This window comes from Petaurus breviceps, unplaced genomic scaffold (genome assembly GCF_028583685.1).
Source record: "Petaurus breviceps papuanus isolate PSGF00001 unplaced genomic scaffold, PetGlider_PUasm1.0 175, whole genome shotgun sequence".
In the NCBI taxonomy this organism is placed as follows: Eukaryota; Metazoa; Chordata; class Mammalia; order Diprotodontia; family Petauridae; genus Petaurus; species Petaurus breviceps.
In genome coordinates, this window is record NW_027185764.1 from 64,915,856 (window position 1) to 64,927,479 (window position 11,624).

General features: G+C 40.6%; 1 pseudogene; it reads right to left on the reverse strand.

Moving 5' to 3' along the window:
• Positions 1–1,148: 1,148 nt before the first annotated feature.
• On the reverse strand, positions 1,149–11,095 carry LOC138159224 (mitochondrial coenzyme A transporter SLC25A42 pseudogene; annotated as a pseudogene).
• Between the last annotated feature and the right edge of the window lie 529 nt (positions 11,096–11,624).

Sequence of the window (11,624 nt, forward strand, 5' to 3'; positions counted from 1 at the left end):
GAAAGAAAGAAAGAAAGAAAGAAAGAAAGAAAGAAAGAAAGAAAAGAAGGAAGTAAAAGAAGGAAGGAAGGGAGGAAGGAAGGGAGGAAGGAAGGGAAGGAAGGAAGGAAGGAAGGAAGGAAGGAAGGAAGGAAGGAAGGAAGGAAGGAAGGAAGGAAGGAAGGAAAAAAGAGGAAAAACTATTGATTTGAGTCTGGGATTGGTGAAGAGAGGAAGGGCAGCGGAATACGAACAGAACACTTCTACCATAGTTTACAAGTGTTGATTAGATTCTTATTCCTTCTCTACCCACTTTTTCTTTGGGGGGAAAAAAAGAGCATACAAGGAGAAGAAAAAGTATAAAAGAATAAGACAGAGCGGAAAATACAGCTAACAATCAAAGAACAAATCATAGAAACAATAGATAATTTCCTCAAAGAAAATAGAAATAATGAGAAAACAAACTAAAATATTTTAAGTGAAGCCAATGTAGTAAATTACATCTCAATCCTTTCATCAACAAAAGAAAGAGCAGATAAATTGGGTGTGCAATTAAAAACATTAGAAAAACTGACACCAACAGAGAACTAGGGATTCCTACTCTTATATTCTCTGTTCCTTTCTTCAGCTTCTTTTCTCAAGAAGGAGATGAGTTGATTCCAAACATTAATTCTTTAAGGGTCTGATTATTTTCTGGGTAGAAGAGGGTGGTTGTTTTTTTCTTTTTTTTTTGCCACATGTTTTAAAGAAACTAATTTCTCCAAGCTAATATTTTTTATTTGTATTTCTGGCTTGTGTGTGTGCCTTTTAAGAGTTAAATACAGTGAGAGGATGGCAATTGGAGGCAAGACACCTAGAGGAAGAGATTGATGGTGGTGATTAAAGCTAGAAAGTATTTCCTGGAAAAATATAGGGACTCATAACTAGACTCAAAAGAGATATTATTGATCCATCTTTTATAACTTTCAAAAGCAGAGAAAGACCATGTGAATCTCAACCAATAATATAGGCACAGCCTGAGTGCAAGGCTAGCAATACTGCAAACTCAATTGTTTTTTTAAAAATTAAGTAAAATTTCACATCACATTTCACAATAATGTAGGAGATTGCATTTTCTACATATACACATGTGCTTCAGTAAATAATCTGGGTAGTTGAACATTAGAACATTAACTCCAGTTACCACTGCCATCATTTAATTTAGGAAGAAGCCTCTTTATTAGGTCAAAAGTGATTTAAAAAAAAAAAACTATTTCCCACTGCTATTGGGCCTTTGAGCTGGTCCATGCATAATACCTGTATAAACCTTGGATAGATCCTTGACAATATCTTGCAAGGTGCATAAGATGGGATGGTGAATCTAAACCTTCACTCCTACTGTCTGCATCCATCTGCTAATTGACCAATGAGATCAGCACACTCCTCAGAAATCATTTGCCCAAAGGCATATATGGCTGTAATTGTCCATTGTGCTCACAGTGAAATTTCTTTAACCTTTCATAGCTGAGGAAACTTAGCCCAGGATAAAAAATGACTCCAAGAATTGTGGTCATAAAACCCCTGTACAAAATTTCTAGACCTTCTTCATGGGACATCCAGATGAAGACATGAAAGATGTACTATACATTTCTTTGGGTATGACAGGCATCTGGGCTCTCACCAAATCCAGTGGGAAGTAGTGATACCAGCCAATGCACCAGTAACAAGTCTTGGCTAAGGGGGCAAAACCTCACCCTCAAAGCTATAGTGACAGCCCAGGATTGGTTTGTACTCCTCTGTGGGCACCAAACTGGATGGCAGCAGCATAGGAGATCACCGGGATGCCACCTCTCCACAAGCTGAAGAAGCCTTCATTGAGGTAAGTGAATTAGCTTAAAGGCTTCCTTGGCAGAAAATCTTTTTGAAGACACTTGAAAGATGATTTTGGTTCTGTCCAGAGGAGCTACTGAAGTTTTAGCAAGAGCTCCTGCAAATGCCCTGGAAAATAGGGAGTTGAGAGCATTTTTTTTCCCCCAACCATGCCAGTTACTGGTAGAATAGTCTTCACATCTTTCTCTTTTAAACCCACACCAGTCTTATGGATAATGGTAGAAGATGTTATCTTCCCCCTTGCCCTCCCCTCCCCCCACCCCACTCTGCCCCGGCCGCTGCTCCCACTGCCCCCTAGATTCTTCTGGACCCTTCATCCACCTCTCTGACCCGGACGCGCATTGGCCGGGACAGACTGCCACAGCCATCCAGCCCAGCCCAGCCCAGCCCGACCCTCTGCTGCAGTTGCCTCCTTTGGAAATCAGTTGCTTCAGGCTGCTTTGGCCCCTTTATTCTTTCTGGGTAGGTTCAAAGACACCCCTGTTGGATGAAGAGGAACTGATAGAAAGTGATGCCTGAAGAGAGGAGTTGGGAGCTGAAGTGAGGCATACAAGGAGGGAGGGAGTCACATAAAGGGAGTAACCCTTCTATGCAGTAAGCTTCCATTTTGTATCTTCATACAACTTCTGGAAATTTGTGACCTTTTAAGACTCCAAAAGCCTGATAATTTAATTTCCCCTCTTAGCAGAGAGGTGAGGGCACAAATGCTGGAGAACCAGACACATGGACTTTGAGATATAGCCAATATATGAATTTTACAGTGGATAATTTTTTTATTGATGGGAGTTGCTGGGAATGCTAGAGGAAATGAGAGGGGATAGTGATATTGATACTAATCAAAAAGGAAGAAAAGAAAGAAAAATATCAATGAAACGTAAAAAGAAAATACAAATAGAAAGCACATGGATGTTCTAAAGGGAATACAGAGAAGCAGGGCAATGTTGGAACTCCTGTTATAAATTTAATACATATTTTTTAAAAAACCTACTACATAAAAGCAATTGAGAGTGTCATATACAATCTCCTTTTTCATATGAAATCCTTCTTTCTTTAAGGGAATGTTCATGTTTCTTGGTGTTTGTCAAAATAATATTAAATTTTTTAATTAAAAACTATTCTATTCCATTCACATGCCATATTTTTTCAGTCATCTCCGAATTATTGGGCATATATATGTTTTGTTTACAGCTTTTTGCCATCACAAGCAATGTATCTATGAACATTTTTGTATGCACAAGTCTTGCTGTCAGTAATGATAGACTTATTTTAGGTCTGGATAACTGAGAAAGCTCAATGGTCTTCCTCTCATCCTAGTGTGGAAATACTCTGGATATGCCTAGTTTTTTCTATAGCTACTAATGCACTAGCCATGCCCTCTCTTCCTGCCTGGTACTTCCTACTCTCTGCCCTTCCCTTTCTTGTAATCCCTCCATATCTAGAAGTTTCTGTCCTTAAAACCTTCCATATCCCAGACTTCAAGTTTTCTAGTTGATCTCAGTCTCTTTGACTGCCCTCAGGAGTGAGAAGTCAATTTCTTAAGATACTGAGAAACATGAGTAGAGATGCAGACACTCCCGTGAAAACTTTGAGCAGTCCCTCAAAAGATTTCACTAGACCTGAAGACCACCATGTGTCACCATGCCATACTACATCCTTTCTCTCTCTCAATTTGGAGGTGTCAGATTTACCCTCAGTTGGCATAGGTAGTGAGCTACTCTAATTCTGGAGATGTCAGCTTCTATCCCAGTTTCGTAGGTGGATATTGTTTCAACGCCTAAGTCCCCTTGTTACTTTATTCCTTCCTCCATGTTCCCTTGTGTATCTCCAGTGAAGCCACTGATGTTCTCTTAGATGAACCAAATAAAAGGACCTCTTGTTCCCACCAGTGACTAACTCATCCAATTCATCTGCAAAAAATACCTAGATATACATATTTATATATGTACATACATACATGGGTACATATGCACACACAGAGATGTGGGTATATTTACATATAATGTGCACGTATGGATAGGTATTGATAGAAACATCTGTATTGATCCTCTCTCTACATATGTCAGTAAAATTCTACTCTGAATCATCAATATACTGTAGTGTTGAATCTGACTTTCCACAGACTCTGTCAGTGGAACACAATATCCCATAGATGTTAAGAAGCTGGGGAAGCTTTGAGTACAGGACCCATAATTTTATGCCTGTCTTCCAAGGATCAGCCTAATTAAATTTGGAGAGGCCCATTGGCACAATATTATCCATCAAATGATTTCCCTCCCCCCGCTCCCAGTCACAGTAACTTATGCAAATTATTACCAAGGGGTTAAAAAGAGCTTATGCTTAGTGAGAGTACAAATATCAATAAAATCAAGAATCCTCTAATCACTGAAGTATTACCTTAACAGCATATCTATTTTTAATTTCTACTTTTTACTTATAAACAATAATGTTCCAATTTAATTCCATTATTAAATAGCTATTATGTATCAAGCACTGTGCTAAATAATAGAGATACAAAGAAAAATCAAAACAGTCCCTGCCCTCAAAAAGTTTACATTCTGTTGGGGGAAAACATGTATATAAAAGTACGTACTTTTATGTACAAATGCAAGACAAATACAAAGTAATTTATTTGGGGAAGACATAAGTCTAATATTAAGGGAAGTTTGTTATTAACTATAGCTTCCCTTCTGTAATTCTCTCCTAATTCACATTCAAACTCAAGGGTTGAGTACCCAGAGGCTGATGCTGCTAAACACTCTAAGGGTAACCCTGTGAGTCTGCATGCCTAATACTATATCTCTTGAGCCCCTACTGGTGTGCTCCTTTTAAAAACCAGTCATAGACACAATTAACTCTTAGCAAAGCCATTTAGAAAGATAGCAAAATAAAAACAGTAATTGAAAATTTCTCCCATGAACTTTGGGTACACATACTCACTGTCCATGGGAAAAGGGGACTCAACTGAAACTACAATGGTAGTGAGGCAAACACATGTACAGATGCATCTGTGGCAAAAGCCACATGTGATTTTTTTTTTAAGTACTACTAATATTACAGGGCCTGGAAGTCTTCTCTGTCTTCATAGAGTTCTTTCACTGCTCTCCTTGGGTGTAGAATTTCTACTAAGCCAAAAAGTCAGCTGGGTTCTCAGGGTCTTTTTCTCTCCATGACTGGCTTTCTTCTCTTTGGCCATCAGTTCTGCTTCTTGAAGTTGCTTCCTCCTTTCACTGACTGCTTCTCCATATACCCATCTGTCTAGAGTGTGGGTCTCTGTTTCCTGCTGGATGCAATGTATCCAAGTGAAACAGTATCTCCCCTTCAAAACTGCATGTCTGGTAGGTGATCGGAGAGGAGAAAACAATTCTTTTTTCCCCTGTAGAGGCCTTCTCCACAGGCATCTCCTGGTTTGTAATAGCTTAGAACTGCAAAAATTCAACCATTTAAAGTACCCAGGAATGTGGCTAATTTGTTTTTCTCACTCAACCAGCTCAGGTGTGGTTGCATTTTTATAGTTAAACATTACATTAATACTTTGTGATTACATAATGAACTTTAAGTTTTCTGAAGGGGGGGGGGAGGGTTGGTTAAAGACCAGCTCCCCTATATAAAAAACTTAAACAGGAACTAGAAAAAAAAAAACTAGAACAAAAATCTAAGTACAATATGAAGTCAAGTAGATTAGTTGCCTATTTCTCTTAGCATCTAATGTTATTGAAGATCCACTTTCTCTTTGCTGTTCAGTTGTCTTCATGTCTGACTTGGGATTTTCTTGCAAAGATAATGGGGAGTGGTTTGCTGTTTCCTTCTCCAGATCATTTTACAGCTGAAGAAACTAAGGTAGACAAGGTGAAGTGACTTGAGCAAGGTCACACAGCTAGTAGGTGTCTGAGGCTAGAATTGCATTCAGGAAGATGAATCTTTCTGACTCCAGACCTGGCACTCTATCCACTGTACCACCTAGCTGCCAATTTCTTACTTTTCTTTTTATAATCCCTCTCTATGTCTTCAAGCAGCCCTGATTTCTTTGTTGCTTAGCTTCTGTTTCTTTCAGTTTCAAATTTATTCCATGTCTTTCTCCATAACCTCTCCTTAGAAACTGTGGTAATAAGTAGGTGCTCTGTCATGGTTCTCTCCATGCTCTTGCCTCACTCATTTGGAATTGTCCTCTTCCTGTTGAGCATGACTCCACTCTTCCCTCCCCCAACTGATCTGTGAGCAGGAATTTCAGCCTAGGGTAAAATCCCTGTTGAGTGTTTCCCCATCCTTCCCTGTCCCCTGCCCCCATCAGATATTCCCCATTCTCCCCCATCCCCTGCCCCCCACCGGATCTTCCCCATTTTTCCCCAGATCTTCGTCCATTCTAGGTTCCCTGTCCCTCAGCCTAGGGTAAACTTCACGTGGGTGGGAAATTCAAATATATACTGTCAAATCCCTGATTGTAGTCTCACCTTACATAACTTGACTATTGGAATCACTTTAAAAACCGGCACATTGTCCGTGCCAACTCACTGTCTGATCTGGGCATGTGACCCCGGCAGTCCCGCGGTAATAAAGTCCATTTCCAAATTTTACTCTCAGGGATCTTTTGTCTCGCTTCTTTTGGCTCAACATTCCCAGGGCTGTGGTAGGCCCTGCTTGCGCAGCTGAGAGATTGAATAATTTTTGCCTTTTTTGGACTTAGGACTTAGGACCCAGCACAGGGCCTGGAACATTGTAAGTGCTCAATACACGCTTGTTAATTAACCCACTGACTGACTTATTGGCTTGAGTGACCAAAAAAGATGTGGTCATTCTTGATCTTGATTCCCAGAAAATCACTGCTACTTACCAAAGGAACTGGAGTCTTAAGAAATATACTGCCAGTGATCCTGTCGAAGAAGATCACAGTCGCTAAGGTTAACTGGGAGTTAATGCATCAAATCTTGAAGTGGGCATTAGCAAGATGAATGAAATTTCCCTAGGCTACAACAGTGCTATTTGAATCAATGTCCAAAGTCTGACATTAGCCAGAGGAAAGGGGAAACTCACAAACCCTGCAGGACAAGGGGATGAACTGAGAAAATTCCTGAGCTCAGCAGCCATTTCTTTGTCCTTCCTGGCTTCCCCAGAGCTTCAGTGAAACCTAAGAGATACTGCTATACTAGTGTGACCTCCTGGGACCAGCAGGTCAGGAATTCAATGAGTGAGTTTCTTAGGTCCTGAGGCATCATTTGAATATAATGTTCTTCCAACAAAAGACCCTTCCCAATTCCTTTTTAAAGTCTGATGAATTTTGTTTTAGCATAGAATACAAACATAAACACACCCACCAAAACTGAAAAATTAAACAAACCAAAACAAAAGAATGACTACAATTGATAGCTCATGCCACCATTTTCCTTTGTAATCTACTGTTTGTTAAAGAAAAGAAAAAAAAAACACAGTGGATAGAAGGCTGGTCTTGGAGTCTGGAAAGTCATAGTACACAGGAAGTACTGCCCGTGACACATATAGCTACATGTTCCTTCCTTGGGCTTAACTCTTCACTACCCAACTCTGTTCTCTAAGGCTGTAAGTTACCCATGAGTTAATGATTTCAATTAAGGGATATTTCAGCATTGAGTTTTCTCACCAACGAAATCACAGGTCCAACTCCCCTCTTTTACTCCACTCCTCCAAGGAAGGTCATGAGCTTTAACTTTTTACAAGATATGGTTCCATTATCCATTATATTTAATCTGTGTTTGCTTTTTTAAAAAAAATTATCTCTATTTATATAGCACAAGTCACTTAACTCTGTTTGCCTTGGTTCCTCACTTGTAAAATGAACTGGAGAAGGAAATGGCAAACCACTCCAGTATCTGCCAAGAAGACCCCCAAATGGGGTCACAAAGAGTCAGACACAACTAAAATGACTGAATGATAACAACATTTATGTAGTTGAAGTCAACTTCCATATTATTCTATTAGATATACATTCTTGATTCTTCCCGTATTTTCTCTGAATTCTTCATATTTTTATTCCTAACATTACATTACATTTAGACACCATAATTTATTCTACTATTTCCTAATTGTTGTACACATAGTTTGCTTCCTTTTTTTTTTCTTTTTGCTGTGGAGGTACCTTATAGCTTACATATGGATCTGTCCAGACAAGATATTCCAGATTCAAGATATTCCATGCATATGCATCTGCTCAAAAAACATAGCTTTCAAGTCCCCACCAGTGTTTTAACTTTCATTGGTCAACCTGACTACTCCCTCTCCTCCCCTCTTCTCCTTTTCCCTTTCTTCCTCTTCTTCTCTAAGGGACAGCTAAAGTATAAAAGTGTCGTAACTACATAGTAGAGACAATGCAATGAATTCAAAGCAAAAGTATTTAATGAAATAACATAACAAAAAAAGTAGGGATAAAAAATTATACTATAAACCCAGGGCATACTCTTCCATAGATATGTATATCATCAGTGTGAAAAGGGAACCTGCCTAGGAAATAAATGTAGAGAGGTGCACACATAGGGAAAAGAGGTAGATGGAGTATACACAGGAGTTCACACATAGAGGATACATAGATGGACAGTTTATACAAAGGAAGAAAAACTCATGCTTCTAAATCTTGCAGATCCTTGGCACTGTCACCTAACTTACTGACATAGCCCCAGGACACCTGAACCTTACCATGCACTCCTCTGCCACATCCTTAGGCTTTCTAGGACTTTCCATCTGCCCTGGTGTTTATCCTTCATTTGTATGTTTTCTCTCCCAATGAGATCATTAGTTTCTTAAGAGCAATGACAACCTTACTTTTTCTATGTCTTCTCAGTGCTTGGCACAGAGTTGGTATTTAAGAAATTCTTTTCACTCATTCATTCACTTATTGCTCCTATGACTGAGTATCAGACCAGGAAACAATCTTTAGTTACTCTTCTCCCCATAAGGGGAATTTGTTTGTCTTTGGAGCATTGGTTCAGTTGTTTAGTCATTTCAGTTGGGTCCAACTCTTTGTGACTCCATTTGAGGTCTTCTTGGCAAAGATACTAGAGTGGTTTGCCATTTCTTTCTCCAGCTCATTTTACAGATGAGGAAACTGAGGCAAATAAGATGAAATAACTTGTCCAGGGTCACTAATGTAATGAAATTTGAAGATCCCTTTATATTACCAAGCTAAGAGGTACTTAGCACCTAGTTTCAAATTAAGCTTCTGTTAAAGAAATAGAAGGTATGATTCCTTGTTGCTGATGTAACAGGAAGGGGTTGAACAGGGAGGAGCTATATCAAATTTAAGGAAGAGCACAAGCTGGACAGTCAGAATTTCCTGGGGTAAGCATCATGGAGGCAGGGCAGCTGCTGCTGGACTGAAGACTGAACTAAGAATTGAGAATAACTGAGAAGAGGAATGAGAATTGAGAACTGAGACAGAATTTCTTGGAGCAAGCCATATGGAGGCTGGATAAAGTGATTGTGATTGTGAGACAGACCTTGTGATGCTGAGGACTTCCTAGGGCCAGCTGGAGCTGCTGAAGACTAGGAAACATGACTATAGTGCTGGTACTTGGTCTGTCTATTTTGATGTTACTTTGTCACATTTGTTTGTTAATAGAGGCCTCTGACCTTGTTGGGCCTAAGTTGATTTCACAGACAGAAAGTGAATTGAAGAGGATGCCAGTTATTGTGTCTTTGTTAAGTGTTGTCTTCCCAGGAACAGAAACTGCTGAGAACTTGCCTTGGGTCAAAATGAAGAAAAGACTTCTCCCTGGGTATTGGATGCTGTGATGATATTGTAACCTAGTTGTGACCTAGGGGTGGATGGCCTTTGTGTTTTGTGACTGACCAAATGAATGTACTTTGTTTATGATTGGAAACTAATCTCCAATTGAGAATACCCAGGGGTGAGTACTTTGACTTTGTGATTGAACTGAGGACTTAAGACTTTGTGATTGACTAAATGTGTTACCCAGGGTGGAGGGCTTTGACTTTTGTGCTTTGTTTCCCTTGCCTCCTTAAGGATGATTGAATGATTGAGTTACTAAATGATTGTACTTTGTTCAAAACTATATGACTACTATGGTGAAAACTTTGTGGCCATTTTAGTGATAAGTTGTTGAGTTGCAAATACGATGAATGCTATATTTTGATTTTCTGTAATGAGTTGTAACAATCTGAATGCTGTACCTTGATTTTCTGTGAATGTTTTGCTCTGATTTGTTATTGAATAGAGAGTTAACTATACTATGTAATCAGAAACTTGAAAACTGTTCACAGCAGCAGTCCTTTGGAAAGCTGCTTGGGGGGGGGGGCGGAGTCAAGATGGCAGAGTAGAAGCAGGCTCTGGCTCCCACCTTCCCCAATCCATGTAAAAAGGGGACTCTAAACAAACTTTGGAGCTGCAGAACTGTAATGGGAATGTAAATTTGTAAGATCTTCCCTGCGCCTAGGCTAAAGTACACCTGGAGCCTGGGGTGGGAGGCTTGTTTTTCAGTAGATACTTTTTGATTGGCCAATGGGTCAATAAGGTTGTTACATTCTCTGAGCCAGGAGAAGGCTATATAAACCCTGATTTGAGACTTTGTTTTGGGGCTCACTTTGAGAAGTGTTCTGTGATTTGATCTGGATTCTGGGAAACCATTGTTGAGAGCCCCTCCCCCCCACCCCCGGCTTTGAAAAACCCAGGTGTTGAAACCCAGATGTTGATTGGGTATGGATGTAATTGTTGGACAGTTTGAAATCTGTCTACTTGATCTGTTTCTGTCTTGATAATTCTGTCTGTATATTCTGAAGTTCGGGGTGCTGACCTCTTTCCCCTGAGCTAGGTAAACGATACATGTTTGACTGATTAAAGTAAGCTTGTTAACCCATTTTGAGTTGCTTTCCTTTATCAAAGCAGATCCAAGAACCTGTATTGGCAGACACCCTGAGGACACTTGGGGTGCTTGCCGCTACAAGAACCCACAAAATGACACAGAGAAGCTAACCTCCCACTGAGGACAGCCCGGTATGCCAGCAATAATCAGCCAGCCAAGCACTCTGGGAGCCGAGCCCAGCTCCACACCGAGGCTTTAGCTCCAGGGTGGGCCTGACCAGCCACCAGCCAGAGGGACTCCAGATCACCAGCAGCTGTAGCCGTTTCCAGATTTATCAACACATAGATGCAAAGGACAAAGTGAGAGGTCAGTGCAGTCTGGACTTTGGGACCCAGTAAGTGGGAGTCTGTGGCTTTTACCTCCAGGGCGAGAAGCCGATGAGACACCAGCACAGCCAGCGCCATGTGGCAGCTTCACCTCCTGGCCTGCAGAGTGTAGGGGGACCAAGCACCTGTCTGAGGGGTGATCACTCTCGTTTTAACCTTCTTGAATCTGGATTGCAGTCTAGGGTGGAGGTCCTGGGGTGTGTGTCCAGCTTGCCAGAGCATGTGGAGACCTCAGACAGGGTACCCATCTAATACCTCCAGCAGCTGAGAAAACCCTAGCATTTGGGACGAAAGCTCCCCTGTGTGGTGGCAGAGTCCTACTGTCACAAAAAGCCAGGGGTCAAGTGACTGAGGGGCAACATGACCAGGCAAAGGAAACAAAGCAGACAGAAGATTCCAACATTAGACTCCTATTTGGGGGACAAAAAGGAGCAAAGCATGAAAGAGGAGGAAGACAGTGAAGTTAGAACTCCAGCACCAAAAGCTTCAAAGGAAAATACGAGCTGGTTACAGGCCATAGAGGACCTTAAGAAGCAGATAAGAGAAGTGGAGGAAAAATTAGGGAGAGAAATGAGAATGATGCAAAAAAATTAAGAAATGAGAGTCA